This window comes from Falco cherrug, chromosome 3 (genome assembly GCF_023634085.1).
Source record: "Falco cherrug isolate bFalChe1 chromosome 3, bFalChe1.pri, whole genome shotgun sequence".
Lineage (NCBI taxonomy): Eukaryota > Metazoa > Chordata > Aves > Falconiformes > Falconidae > Falco > Falco cherrug.
The window spans coordinates 103,521,351-103,535,639 of NC_073699.1; the positions used below are offsets into that span (position 1 = coordinate 103,521,351).

At 51.4% G+C, this 14,289-nt stretch overlaps 1 long non-coding RNA gene across 1 annotated transcript; it reads left to right on the forward strand.

Annotated features, from left to right (window-relative positions):
- Positions 1-203: 203 nt before the first annotated feature.
- LOC129735660 (uncharacterized) lies at positions 204-10,872 on the forward strand. The gene is made up of 3 exons (XR_008731453.1): positions 204-306; positions 8,365-8,473; positions 10,506-10,872. It is a non-coding gene; the product is annotated as an uncharacterized LOC129735660 (long non-coding RNA).
- The last annotated feature ends 3,417 nt before the right edge of the window (positions 10,873-14,289 follow it).

Here is a 14,289-nt window from a genome sequence, read left to right on the forward strand (position 1 = left end):
GGGACCCTGAAGAACCCCTAGTTCCAGCCGGCTGCCTCAGCAGGGATGCCCTCCCTGCAGCTAGCCCCCAGCTCAGTAATTCCAGCCACTTTTTGGCATTTTGGTTTTCCGTTGCGCTTTCAATCTCTCTCCCTTTTTAAAATTTAGAAGGCAGCTGAGGAGATAAAAGCAGGCCCCAGGTGGGCTATGGGAGGGGAAGGAACAGAAACTCGGCAGGCTGAACGCATTGCCAGAGGAACTCACCTCTCTGATGGAGGCTACGCTTGGCGTGCATTTCCTCTGAGCAGGCACATCAGCCAAGAAAAGGTATCGGTCCTGCATTTTTCCAGCTCGTGGTACAATGTACAGTGTAGAGGAATGAAACTACGTTGATTAACAATATACAGCTGTGGGCTGGCTTCAGGGGCGGTGGGTTGGCTGCCGTGGGTAAAGTGCAGCTGTGGCTGGTTCTGCTGAGTAGTTAAATAGCTCTAAGGGGGATGGAAGAGGGGCACTGGGTGAAGAGAGACCTGGAAGAAGCAGAGGGAGGAGAGAGAGCGCTCTGGAGGTAGGAGAGGCAAGGAGAGGGATGTAGCAGAGGCAAGAAGCAGGGTGGACTGGCCTGAAGAGTGTGAGGAAAAAACACGAACAGTAGATGAACTGTTGAAACCTTGTGGGGGATCAGTGGCCGTGCTGGGGCGAGGCGTGCTAACTACTTATTGAAGTTAACCTGGGATGGGATGGTAAAAGCCTTGCTGCAACCAGTCAGTTTTGAGAGTGCTGTGACAGTACAGTTGTTCCTGATGGCCCTGCGATGGGAACTGCAGCTCTGTGGTGCGTGCCGGCACTGTTCTGCGAGGCTGTGACCAGATCAGCCTGTCTGCACAGGCCGTGTGTTTCTGGGGAAATGGGGGACACGTGCCCCACTCTGCCACGCTGTACCCAGCCACTTCTATAAGGCACCACAACACAGGTGTCTGCATGTCACAAACACAGTGTTTGTGCTTTTAAAAAAAAAAAGTGGGGTGCTTTTAAGGGCAGGAGGAGAAATCTGGCACGGTGACCAAGGCTGGACACTGTCAGCAGTCTCCCAGGGGAAGGTGAGTGGCAAAACAGCAGTTCATCAGGTCAGAAACTGTCCCCTACGGCAGGTCCTGGGGCTGCTTGCAGCTCAGTGGGGTGGTACCAGCCCCTTGCTATCGCTGTCCTTGCAACTAGAATTACACACGCCATCGAGCAGACGCCCCTTACTTGCTTCAGTACAGAGGGTGGCTCTGCTCATCTGCACACCCCACCTACCCACAGGTGCCAGCTGTTGCAGGGCAGGGCTCAGTGGCAGTCGCAGACTTCTGTGACTCTTATTTTAATTGCCTTCATCTGACATGGGTGAGGCTAAGGCACTAGCAGCTGCAGTGGAAGTGCCAAGGAATAAGTCCGTGAGTAATTCCTGTTTTATCCCCAGCTTATATCATTTACCTCATTATGGTACTGCCTGCAGCCTTCAGCTGCTCTTCACTTGCTCAGTTAATAGATCTCACATGCCTCTGCGCCACGTCCCTGTCTCAGCTAAACTAACTCTGCGCAGGCACACCAAGGGAGCTCGCTGTGCCTGCGGCCAGGGGTTAGCATGCTCGCAGTCCTGCACCTGGGACGCAGCAGCTGCACACAGAAAATGTAAGGTGTTCAAAGAGCAGCCCCCAGCCACAGCACCCTGCCATGATGCAGCACACGCATGGCGTGAGCAGCAATGCAGAAACGGCTGCTCATTTCAAAGAGCAAACGCTGATGGCATTGCCCATGCAGGGGGGGAGCCAGACAGACTGAGCTGCACCCCAGCTGCCTTGGCTGCAGCGAGCCCAGGGAAGGGGCATGCAAACAGCCCCCCTGCTCCGGGCTCTGGCAGGGCTGGGGGTAGCAAGCCCTGTGCCAGCATGACCCGTATGCTCCATCGCCCCGCGTCCTCAGCTGGAATCCAGGTCTTGGTATTAGGGCACAAAATGGGGGGCTTTGTTCAGATCCTGCCATTGCCTGTTGTGTTGGTGCATGGCCCTAGTGCTGCAGGGGGCTGTGGGACACCACGGGGCTCCCAAAGGGCAGCTCCCACCTGCCGCACGCTGCCGGGGCTCCTGTGCTTTGAACCCTGAAGGCTTCCAAGGAGCCCATGCTGGCTGAGGAGGTGCTCTCTGGCATCTCTGGAAGCTGTGATGGACCACTTTCTGGCTCAGAGGTTGGAATTCAGAACTAATCCAGGATGCTCTTCTAGGTCATTGTGCATGCAAGCCAGTGGTATTTGGAAACCTGGAGAGCACAGAGGAGAGAGTACTTTCATTGCTGAAGAGCTTCCTGATGTAACGTTGAAGGCTCAGTGCCTGCAGCTCCATTGTTACGATGTTCACCTGGCTTCCTTGGAAGTCATTTAGCTAATCAGTATACTTTAATACGTTTGTATCTCTAAACGTAGCTGCACAACTCTTGCAGTGCACTTCTGCTACAAAACTGCTACTAACCCTCTTCCCATTTAAAACTGTAGTTTCTGGCATCTACTAACTACAATAATTTAGTTTGCACTTTAAGAAAATGGAAATTTTTTCCTGTACTCCTTCAAACTTTGCTTCACCAACCTGAAAGTATGTCTTGGCTGCGCTGTGAAACAAGCACAGCACCAGTAAGTGTACCTGGAGATTTTTAAGCTAAGCTCACAGCTTTGTGAGGGTTTATATGAAATTCTGCATGTGAGGGGCTATGAATAATAATAACAGTGCTCTTGAGGCAAGTAGGTGGAAAGGTGTAAACAATGTGAGATTTCCCCACTGGGCTGAAATGAGGCTCCTTCAAGTCTTTTGTGAAATTTCGAAAACTGAAAGAAATGTTTTCTGAGCAGCACATGGACTGCAGTATTGAGAACAGGTTCTTCCAGCGTCAACAAGCAAGCATCCTGCCTCAGAAATTGCAGCCAAGCATTCTCAGAGCAGAGTATCTTTTATATATGTGTGTGTGTGTGTATATATATATATATTCACTCTATGTTCTGGTATGTGAGATAGGGCACTGGAGGATGCATCTGTTTTCCAGCAGAGAGGATGTGAACAATGTATTTTGAAGAGGATTTAGATCTCAAAAATAAAGTCTTGCTATGAAATATTCTATGAAACAAGGAAGCTAGACCAAGACTCGGCAATACTGGGCTGAGAGGCACACAAACCACCCCAGATACCAGCGACTTCCATGTAGTGGCACAAATACGGGGGTCTCACAAAACTCATGAGCATCCGTCATCTTTCAGACAGCTTTTGGCCCCGTAAAGACTACCTGAGATGCAGGCTGAGTGCAATCTCTTTGGGGCAATTGGCCAAATTTCCACTTGCTATTTGCTATCCATTACTCAGGCATTTTGGGCCAAACATTTTAAAGTTTTTTCAGTGTCCTGTAATTGTCAATAAGCAATTCTTCACCAGTGTTTGCAAAGGTTCCAGGCTGCCTGGCTAGCTGCATTCACACGAACCAGCTAATCAAAGCGGTGGTGTGTCCTGCTTGCGCCTGCCGCTCCAGGGTCTGTCCAGGCCCCCGGCTGCAAGTCAGTGTGGTCCCTTGTGTCAGCCCAGGCCAGGCCCCGTGTCAGGGTCGGTCTCAGCACAGGCTGGGGGTGAAGGGATGCAGAGCAGCCTGCGGAGAAGGACGTGGGGGTGCGGTGGGCAAAGCGCTGGATGTGACCCAGCAGTGCCCACAGCCCAGAAAGCCACCCATGTCCTGGTGGCATCACCAGCAGTGGGGCTGGCAGGTGGAGGGAGGGGGCTGTGCCCCTCTGCCCGGGTGAGACCCCCTGCAGTGCGGGGGGCCCCAGCACAGGACAGACATGGACCTGTCATAGCGGGTCCAGAGGAGGCACAGAAATGCTCCGAGGGCTGCAGCAGCTCTGCCGTGAGGGAAGGCTGGGAGAGCTGGGGTGGCTCAGCCTGGGGAAGAGAAGGCTCCGGGGACACTCACTGCAGCCTTCCAGCACGTAACGGGGGCTCACAGGAGGGATGGGACAGACTTTAGCAGGGGCTGTAGCGATAGGACAAGGGGGAATGGCTTTAAACTAGAAGACGGCAGATTCGGACTGGATGTGAGGAGGAAATCCTTGATGATGAGGGTGGTGGGGCACAGGTTGCCCAGAGAGGCTGTGGGTGCTCCATCCCTGGCAACATCCAAGGCCAGCCTGGCCGGGGCTCTGAGCATCCTGATCCAGCTGAAGGTGTTCCTGCCCGTGGCAGGGGGGCTGGGCTAGATGGCCTTGGAAGGTCCCTTCCTACACAAACCATTCGGTGATTCTATGACAAGCATCAAGACCTTGGAGCTGAGCTGCTGCACCAAGTTGATTTGAAAACTAAATTTTGAAAATATAAAAATAGGCTTTTAGCAGCCTGCCTGACAGAGGCAGAGATGCTGTGTGGGCAAGCTGTTCCAGAAGATGGCTGTGCAATGGTTATTAAGAGCTGTACTTCAATAACAACAGTGCTGGGAGGTTTCCTTATTAGAGTGATAAGCAAGTTTCGATTTCTTCCTCACCGAGACCTGGAGGCAGCGCTGTGCTTGGTTAGCTCTGGTGCATTATCCTCTAACAGCTAAGCAATATACTTCACTTGAAGGATAAATAATAGAGTGTTTTCTCTCTCTCCCCCTTGCTCCCCCTTTCAGAATAGCATCTTCTATTGTTGGTTATTGTCATTATCATCTAATTTCCCCAACCACTGCTTTAACAATCATTTCCTAGCTTCTAGGCATTAAGCAAAGATTGCTGCAGCATAATTAGATTAATTTAGAGACTGACTTTGAACAGCATAATTGATTTGAATTTTATTCTGTTTTCTCTAGCTACTTCTTTCACTAAAAATCACAATGTGGCCAGGCCTGTGAGCCCAGGCATGGGCTCAAGTCTCCTGCAGGCAAAGCCCCTGTTAGTGGGAGTCCCACCTCGTGAAGGGGGTACCTTCAGCCCTGCTCCATGGCCCCCACCTCCAGGCAGGGGTCCCCACTGGGCTTTGTACCCCTTCCTTCTGCCACCCTCTGCAGGGCTTCAGGTGCCTGAGAAATCAGAAACCAACTTGCTCCTCGGGCATCACTGTGGGGCTCAGGCTTATTGTTGCTTGTGGAGGAGAAAACGAGCTGCGGAGGAAGCAAGAGCCAGGGCCAGGGTGGCGGTGGCAGCACTGCAATTGCCTTTTCACGGTGAGGACTGCAAGCCCTGCTCTCGGGCCGTTTGGCAGGGACCGCTCAGGCACAAGGACGAGGGGTCCCATTCGTGTGAAGGTTCCAAAGGCTGCTCCTGGGGCAGCACTCACCCTGCCTGTCACTGCCCTTCGCAGCTCTGGCGGTGCTGCCCGCTCCTCCACCGGGCTCATCGGTTCTCCCCTGCTGCAGCTGGGCCTCCACAAAGCCCCAGGGGTCGGGGTGCCAGCATGGCAGATGGTGGCCTTCACAAAGGGAGGAAGGCCAGGGAGCTGAAAAGCAGCACATTATTTCCTCACCCGCTGATAAGCACTGCCACGTGCCTCTGCATCCTGCAAGCTGGTGGGACCGAGGTGACAAGTGTCCCCAGGCAGCAGCCCGTGGGGCTCTGAGGGACCTCATGCTGCACAAAGGGCTTTGTTTTCTGGCACAGCAATGTGCACATGCTGCGGCACGGGGCACGGGTGCTGCTGCCCACCTGGCTGTCCCCACGGGGAGCCTGCTCTGGGGGCACTCGGCAGGCTTGGCTCCAACGCCATGGTGGCATCTCCAGGCATTTAGCTGTGTTGCTACAGTACCCGGCACAGGACGCGATGCGCCCTGCTGTGATTTCTTACCGAGTTTTGATTCCCTCTGTCTCCTACCCACAGGCACAGGGCAGGGATCACCCCACAGATGATGCTGTGTTCCCCAGGCTGCCTTGCCGGGTCCTTGCAGGGGACACTTCCCAGGGATCCCCAAAACAGGCTTCCCGGCTCACCCCCAAAGCTGGCTTTTCCTGTGCACATCTGCTCTTGATTTTTGTCATACATCTTCACCAGTTGTTAGGGAATGAAAAGCCTTGGGGTTTTAATTATAAAGTAGATCAATTCAGCCGAGCAGTGTGGCTGCAGCCTGTCCTCCTGGGTAGCTCTGAACTCCCAGTGCCACCTCAGCCCCCCTCGGCTGACCACAGGGGTTTGCAGAGGTGCTCAGCATCTGCCCTTCCAGGTGTGGGAAGGGGCTTGTCTGGGACATTCAGGCAGCGGTTACCCCAAGACAGACCTGCGCAGTACTAGGTACAATCCCTGCATGAGTCACTCAGGCTTGCAAATATTGCCTGTCATGACTTACAGTGGATGGGGTTTTTGAATTCCTGCCAAGCCCAAGGCTGCCATCCCACTAATCTCAGCAAAGCCGAGATGTCCCTGCCCTGTGTTTGGAGAGTTAAATGCCAGCACTCCCAGTCTGACAAGCTTTGCCCCCAAGTGTGCCACTAACAGCACAGACCCTGGGATGCAGCACCCCATCCTTCCCAGCTGATACTGCACCCCGTCCTTCACAGCCAGGGCTTCAACCCTCTGCAGCTGCTCACAGGAGCATCTCCACCAGCCCCCCGGCCCCGGGCCTGGCAGCACTCACACTGCAGCTCCAGGCACTGCCTTGAGCAGTGAAAGCCCAGCGGTAACAAGCATGGGCTGCACCAGAGCCGCACCGGCGCTGTAGGGTTGCCTGTACCAGCAAAGGCGCCCGCAGACCGCCCACGCACGTATGCCCGGCTCTCGTATCCGTGCGTGGCAGTGTGCTGCTGTGGTCGCACCCCATCGTTCCCTCGCAAAGCAGGAAAGGAGAGGGAAAGGGGTACAGCTGTGTGACCGCTTCCCACTGTGCCAAGGAACAGCGGTGCTGGAAGTGCTGTTGGTGCCAAGGGCTTCAGACTCCTGTCCTTCCAATCGTTTTGGAAAAAAAGCAGTGACGCTGCCCAACTCCAAGCTCTAACATCCAGTCCCGAGAGGCCCCAGCTCCTGGGCCTGCCAGCAGCCTGGCATCCTATTTCCAAAGGCATTGAGGACAGCAGGGATGGAGACAAGTCACCCCCCACTGCCCAGCAATGCAGGGCATCCCCTGGAAAAATCGGCTGCTCCTCAGCTGTCAGTAGCCCCAGCTGCAGACATCAGCCCCAGGGCGCATGCACCCTGCGGCACTGCCGCCTGCCAATGCCATGATGTGGCAAAACACCTGCACCGGTGTCTTCCCATACCAAACTCTGCATGTGCAGTTGCAGCTGGAGTTCATGTCCTTTAGCACATAAAGGCCAGGATCATTGTAGAATTGTCGCTACAAAGCACATAATTGTTTTAACCTACTCCTCCTGCTCAGTGTTCTTTTGTAATAAATTTCTCAGTGGTTTGTTGAGTTAGTGGAAAGAATCCAAAATGAAGACATTAGCCATTTCCTTAGGGTGATGTTTCGCTGGAGTGGCCCCCACCAAACTGCTCTCCAGGAAACTAATCCTCCCCATAGCTGAGTGACAGCTTTTAGGGGTCAGCTTTGCCAGCTTTTGCTAACTTTGCTGCTTGCACTCCACCAATGCCAGGACTGTCACAGCCACAGACACGTCAGTCTTTTGTGGCTCTTCAGCTCTCAGGCTTTGGTAGGAGATGCACCTCTGTGATCAGCTCTAATCACGTGCCTTTGGGGCTTTGCCCCTAGCTTTCCAGCTTCTCCCTGGCAGCATAAAGCCAAGAAGAGAAAGGAACTCCAGAAGCGATGCTGCCGGGCCCACCCGGCGCCCCTACCTTAACACCAGAACCCCTCTCCCAAGTGGTCCATGTGGCTCAGCCATAGTCACACCTCCCGTCGCCGAGGCAGAACTGGGCAGGGTTGATGTAAATCACTGAGACGATGCCTCTCTTTCCCTTGCTGAACAGGCTGATGTCTCAGTCCTCAACCTTGGCTGTTGCTTTTTAGCACCTCGCTAGGCAGCGGACCTGCTGCAGCAGCTGCCCCCAGCTGGCCCCACAGACACCCAAGCCTTCCTCCTGAGGCATCGCATCAGCAGGGCGCAGGCACACAACAGCAGGGCAGGTGGCTCATGCCCATCACAGTGCCTTTCCCAGTGCCTGGAAAACTTTATCCCTCTCCCATGTATTCCTCTTCATTCTCCTCCATATCATCGAGTTGCGGTCCCCTTTTCACATGCATGCACTTTCCACGCAGACATGAAGATTACGCAGGCTGTAACGACTGGAAGATTTCTTTTCCCTCCTCCACAAATATCTAAACTTATCCCTAACTACCTAGCTAATCTGTCTGTCAGATCCAAGTGTCCCCAGCATTTTGGGGGTGTTAGGGTTTGGGATTCTAATTCGGGCTTATCTAGAGAAAACATTGAAAGGTCACTGCATTTTCCCTCAGCCAGAAAATGAAGCTGAAAGCCGCTCAGTGCTCCTGTAGGAACGTACCGCCAAAACCAATGCCTACCTGCAAACCCAGTGTGACTAATCTGCATCTGAAAGAGTTTTATGTAAGTATTGTTTTACTTTTAATGTTCTCTTTACTTTTCATCCCTTCCTTAAATCCCACCAAAGGCAAGCTTTCTCACAAGATGATGTCTTGGCATTTTCACTCTGATATTGGCTTCCTAATGGCAGCAGGGGAATAAACCAGTAGATTAAACTGTCCGATCAATTGCCCTCCTGCCTGTATTACGTGCATTATTTCCCACCATACCGTTACACTCTATGATCATTAACACAGTGGGTGCTGTTAGACAATGAAAGCCAGCAGTGTGCTAATAAAAGGTTTAATGAATAACATGATATCCTTACCAATAGCTATGGAAAAGTTGTTTTAGGGAAACAGGAACCGTGTGGTGGGGCACTTCGTACATGAAAGAGGGTTGTCTGCGCTAATAAGCAAATGCTCCTTTATTGCAGGGCTGGCATTTCAGCACCAGCCCAGGGAGAAAACTGGGCTGGAGGGAAATATCCCCTTGGATCAGAGAGGTGGACGGAGCAGACGTTACCTCCCAGCAACTCGCCTTCTGTGCTTAACTGCTCAGCAGGACATTAAAGCCAAGAAATTTAACAAGCATTTTTCCAGTTTCAGCACTGCCAGGTTGCTAAGCCATAGCATCACTCTTCCCTCCCTAAATTTGCCATGCAAACCTTACCAGCTGCTCTCCTCTGCCTTGCAAAACGGGACACAAACTGCACTTCTTTCTGAAGAGCAGGTCCGCCTCGCAGCTGCCCAGTTAGGGCATCTTGTTCCCAGTTGACACCCTTACCCGCTGGCACCCTCGTCCTGGCCAGGCTGAGGATTCCTGTGGGCAGGTGCGGGGCGGGCTGGCTTTGGCACAGCTGGGTGTGCGGGACGGGGAGCGCCCTTCAGCACAGCTCATCGCCTGAGCCCGGCAAGGCGAGGGCTGCCCTGTGGGAGGTGGCGGGTGACTCGTGCCCGAAGGAGTCCCACAGAGAGCGAGCAGCAGCTGAGCAGCCGCGGGCAGGGCTGGGGCACGGGGGCAGCACCGGCCAGGGTCTGTGACCCGCTGCCTCGGTGCTGCCGGCTGACGTCCCCCTGGCGAGATGTGGGGGGCCGGGGGAGGGCAGGCAGCACCGGTGACTTCTGGCTGGGCAGCCGAACCTGCCCGCTGCTGGCTGCCTTCTCCTGCACGCTTTGCAGGTTTTGCACGGGCCAAGCGAAGTTTCTTTCATTCCGTCCCTGGTGAGACCCCTGCGCGAGCAAACAGAACAGCATTTGCTGCCGGGAAGGGCCTCCAGCCTGGCCTCCTCCTTTCTTAGTTTCACCTGTTTCTTTATGTTTGCTTTGAATTTGCCAGTGAAGTCCCTTTATCTACCTTACGTATAGGTTTTATGTATTTCAAGGCTATTCCTTTGTTCTCAGGCCGTACTTGTCTCTTAATCTAAATAATCTAATACGTTTTGAAGTCTTTTCATTCTTCCTTGTAAATCAAACGTTGGACCCTGATGAATCCATTTGCTGCACTGATCTGAATTCCCTCCCATTTATCAGATCTTCTTCATCTCACAAAGAAATGAACAGGCTCTTCCAGGTGTGCCTGAGAAAAGATCGTATCTGTGTTTTCCAGCCTCATTAGATGTTGCTCTGGCTGCCTTACCTTGCTGCCCCGCATTGCAATTACAGTCCCCTAAGATTCTTTCCATGTCATTTCTTAACAGGTTTGTCTGATTGTGCGTGTCTTAGATTGTTATTTCCCCTTGTGATTCAGAATAGCTTGTCATTTTGACTGGATTTTATCCCATAAATGGTATCTCATTTTCTCACTTTCTTCCTGTATTTTTTATCTGGACAAGTTCTTTCCTATTTTTTTCATGTCTCTTTTCTATTAGTAATCTCCCTCAATTTAATGTATCTGGGACTTTCATTAATATGTTCTTTATCCTCTACTTTAGATAATTAGTAAAGGCATAAAAGAACAGATGCACATTGTTTAACAAATGTCTCTGCTAGTGTCCCTGCTGACCTGTAAGTAATTACCAAAACCATTTGTTTATAATATTTAATTTTCTTTTTAGAAGATGTGATCATCTCTTAACCCTAGTAAGTGATGCTGAGATGAAGATTCAATGGACACTCTCATAAGATATTCTACGAGTGACTCCAAACATAGCACAGGGAGGCGGCCGCGTGAGACAGCCATTGCAGGCTCCGGTGTCTGCAGGATCTGCGTTACAGATGTTATTTTCTCAGAGCTGTTTGTTTTGTAATTTTGCTGTTATCTATTAACCTTGACAAAAAAGGATGCTCAGAAAGACATGGCATTTCTGTGCTTTGCATTATTGACCCTTTCTTTTTCTCTTTTTTTTTTTCTTTTTTTTCTTTTTTTTTTTTTAATTAAATTCTGTGGCTTTGGAAGGACATTACCTTTCAAAGGAAAAAGTAGACTGTCTTCCTTCTGTGGCAACCTACCAGACTACTGGAGACGAGAAATTACTTTTTCTGGCTTCAGAAGCTCAGCAAAGAGCTTTCACGATTATTTGTGTTTTCAGTGAAATTAGTCAAAAATCTGGCCTAATGCTGACTGCGTATGGAATCACCCGCATGAAAGATAAAATCCTGGTTTTCACAGCATAAATCAGGGTTCTGCTTTTTGAAGCATAATTCAGTTCTTCCAATAACTTATTGGAAAATGATTGGTTTCCTCTACATTTTTCCCTGTTTCAAATCTTATGTACAAGAATAAAAAAAAAAAAAATTCGCAATGCACTGTGAGCACCCTGTCCCAGAACTGCAAATATAGGTCATTAAACCCATGTCTTCAAGAGGAACAAATTATCCCTGTTTCCCCATTGACCTTTGTATTTTCCTAGCTGATGGACAAGCAGTTGCTCTCACATTGCTCTAGTTCCTCTTCGTGCCTCTCCGCAGCACTCCCTTTGCGCCCCCCACCCTTCACACCACCATGAGTGTCCCCAAGGCTCCCAAGAGCTGCACGAGAGGTGGCTGTTCTTTGGCTGGGGCTCAGGCCATAACCTGCCTGGAGCAGGAGATTAGGCCTCTTCTGAAAATCCTGCACAGCTCTTAACGACCTTTAACCTTCTAGAAAGCCTTGGGCTGTGCCACGTTTGCCATGTTCAGCTGTGATACAAAGCGCGTAGTGGCCAACGCTACTGGAGCCCAGCTGGGCTGCGCTGACTCTCGCTGTTTGGGGGGAGAAGGTCACTCTCAGGCCCCTAGGATGCTCCTCCCCACCCTGATACTAAAGGACTTTGCAAAATCTCTAAGTCTTTGCAAATCAATTCCTTATCAATATTTCTTTTAATAATGGTTTTCTCCCTGCTGACTCAGAAACAGCCTAAACCGGCCACACGTCTCACGCCACCATAGCTGGCTGTGTAAGCAGCGTACCTACACCACACCTTCCCTCTATCTGTTTTGCTTTGTGATGGAATATTTTTCCATGCAGCCACTCAGCAACAGTTTCACTTCAGTTGTAAATAGCATTGCAGAATTGCTCATGCAAACGCTGTAAAAAAGATGGTTTAAAGTACATGAAGGTCTCAGCTGAGCAATCGCTGCCTGCACAGATTGTTGTACTGACACTAAGTAGCTTTGTAGGCCCTAAACCAGCACCAAACATTGCCAAAGCAGGCCTGATTTGTTCCTGCAAAATCAAACTTGCAGCAAAAACACAGTGTCAGAAGTGCCTTGAACTCATCTCAGATAAACGAGGACACTGACCACACATTCCAGTGGCACAGGACTGGCGGTGGGCAATGAAGTGCCCCGCAGGGTCCGTGCCTTGGTGTCAGCCCCTAATTACATAGACTGAATGGATTCGTCTGGAAAAAAAAAAAAAAAAACAACAAAACCGTCGGGGGTGGGGGGGCTGGGGGAAGAAAAACAAACCACTAAACCAAACAACCCTTCTCACTCAATGGGTGGATATTTCCTGCTGAAGGAGATGGCTAAGCGATAGTGCACGGTTTTGCTAGTGCAACTTGACCTTTTTGCTCATTTTTTGCTCATTTCCCCCTGGTAACAAGCAAAGCCAATTAATCTCAGATGGTGAGCCAATGAGTAACGGTTCTTTTTAGGAGCAGTCATGTCATATGCTGGCACATATGCCAGCGCTTTCTTTAGCTCTATTAATCGTACAGAGCCCAATGACAGTTTAGTAGATTTTGCCGTTCAGTAATTCATCCAGTGATTTCAGATGGCTTAAAGCAGATCTTGCACAGGAAGGCAAGACTAAACAACAAAAACTGAAGATTTGTCCATCTTTTAAAATAATGATTATACAGCACTAGTGTAAAAACATAAAAGAAAGCTTCATCTTAGCCTTGAAAAGTGGTTTTAAATTATGTAAGCTGTGTGTTATAACACAGAACCCTCAAAATATGTACTACAAAATCACAAGCACCTATACCTATAACACATTTCCCCAGAAGAGTTTCTGAGCATTATCGATGCTTTCTCCTATTTCCCTTAGCATAAAAGAGAAGCAAAATGTAATTGCACTGAAGAAGGAACAGCAGAGAACAGTGTTGTTCCCACTGGGCTAAGAAACCACTTGGTGCCTGGCTGTCTCCTGGCTGGAGCCCACCAGCCTGGGGCATGGAGGGGCTGCAGGCAGCGGGGTCTGCTCTCTGCCGGCACTCCCGGGGGTACCTGGGGCCAGCCACAGCTCCGCCGTGCCTCTGCTCTGCTGGGACCAGCTCCTGTTTAAGGGCTGCCTGAGCTTCTGGCTGCAGCGCTAGTCTTGCCCCGATGGGCCAAAGCTTTTTCTTGATGCGGTTCTGCTCCGGTGCTGGTGCTGCTCTGGCTCCCGGCCAAGCCCTTGCCGGCTCTGGCTGACAGATGAGCCCTGCCCGCAGCTCCCACTTGCCTTCCTGAAGCCCACCGCAACTGCCCAGATCCTCACGCTGGTTCCATCTCCACTTCCCGGAGGCAGGAGCCCCTCGGCACCGTGCAAGCAGTGGCACAGGCAGCCCCGCACACCCAGCTCTCTGTCCGTGCCTGGTCCTGCCATGAGCAGCCCCGTCTGCTCAGCCCGGCGCACCATACCCGGGCTGCCAAAACTTTCCTTGGGAAACAAAACTACACTGTCAGTTGAAGCACAAGCTAGAAAACCAGCCACGCTGCACACAGACCTGCCTAAACCCGCACCGAGCTTCACCCCCAGCTCTGCGTAGCTTAATGACTGGTTTGATTGGAAATCTATATCCACCTGCCTCTGAGGTGCCATCTCTCCCAGCTAGAGGCTGCCTTGAGAATGCAACTGCTCTCCTTCGCACACCGTTTTTTTCATTGCTCACATGTTCTTCTTTTCGAAAATAATAAAATATTTAAGCCAAAAGGAAGAAAAGAAATGGAAACACATTCACTGAGACTCCGCTGACATGCTTCGCCTTGCACGCCGGCGGATGGCATTCTCTGCTTACCCCCACGTCGCTTGCCGGCAGCACGCAGCTGCCTCATCGTTTCTCTTGCAAACATGAACTGCTCCTCCGGATGCAGGGGGCAATCACTGGCTGCTCCTCACTGGGATGGCATTGTCTGCCAGGGTCTTACCAGCGCCAGAGCAGTTTGCACTTTAAAACACCGTGCATGTGCAAGGGCTCTGCTGGCCTGGAGGCAGGGAAAGGAGAGCAGTGACCACAGAAAGGGAGACTTTTTAAATGCAGTTGGTAATTTTGCATTGCACTACGATGCTGTGCACACAAAAATTCCTGGCCGGTCCGTCACTCCCCCAGACAATGTCGGGAGCTGCTCCGAGGCAGGCTGCCAGCAGCTGCTGCCTCCCAGTCCGCGGGAACTCTTTTAAGACAAGCGGTGAGCACCTCGGGAGGTTAACAG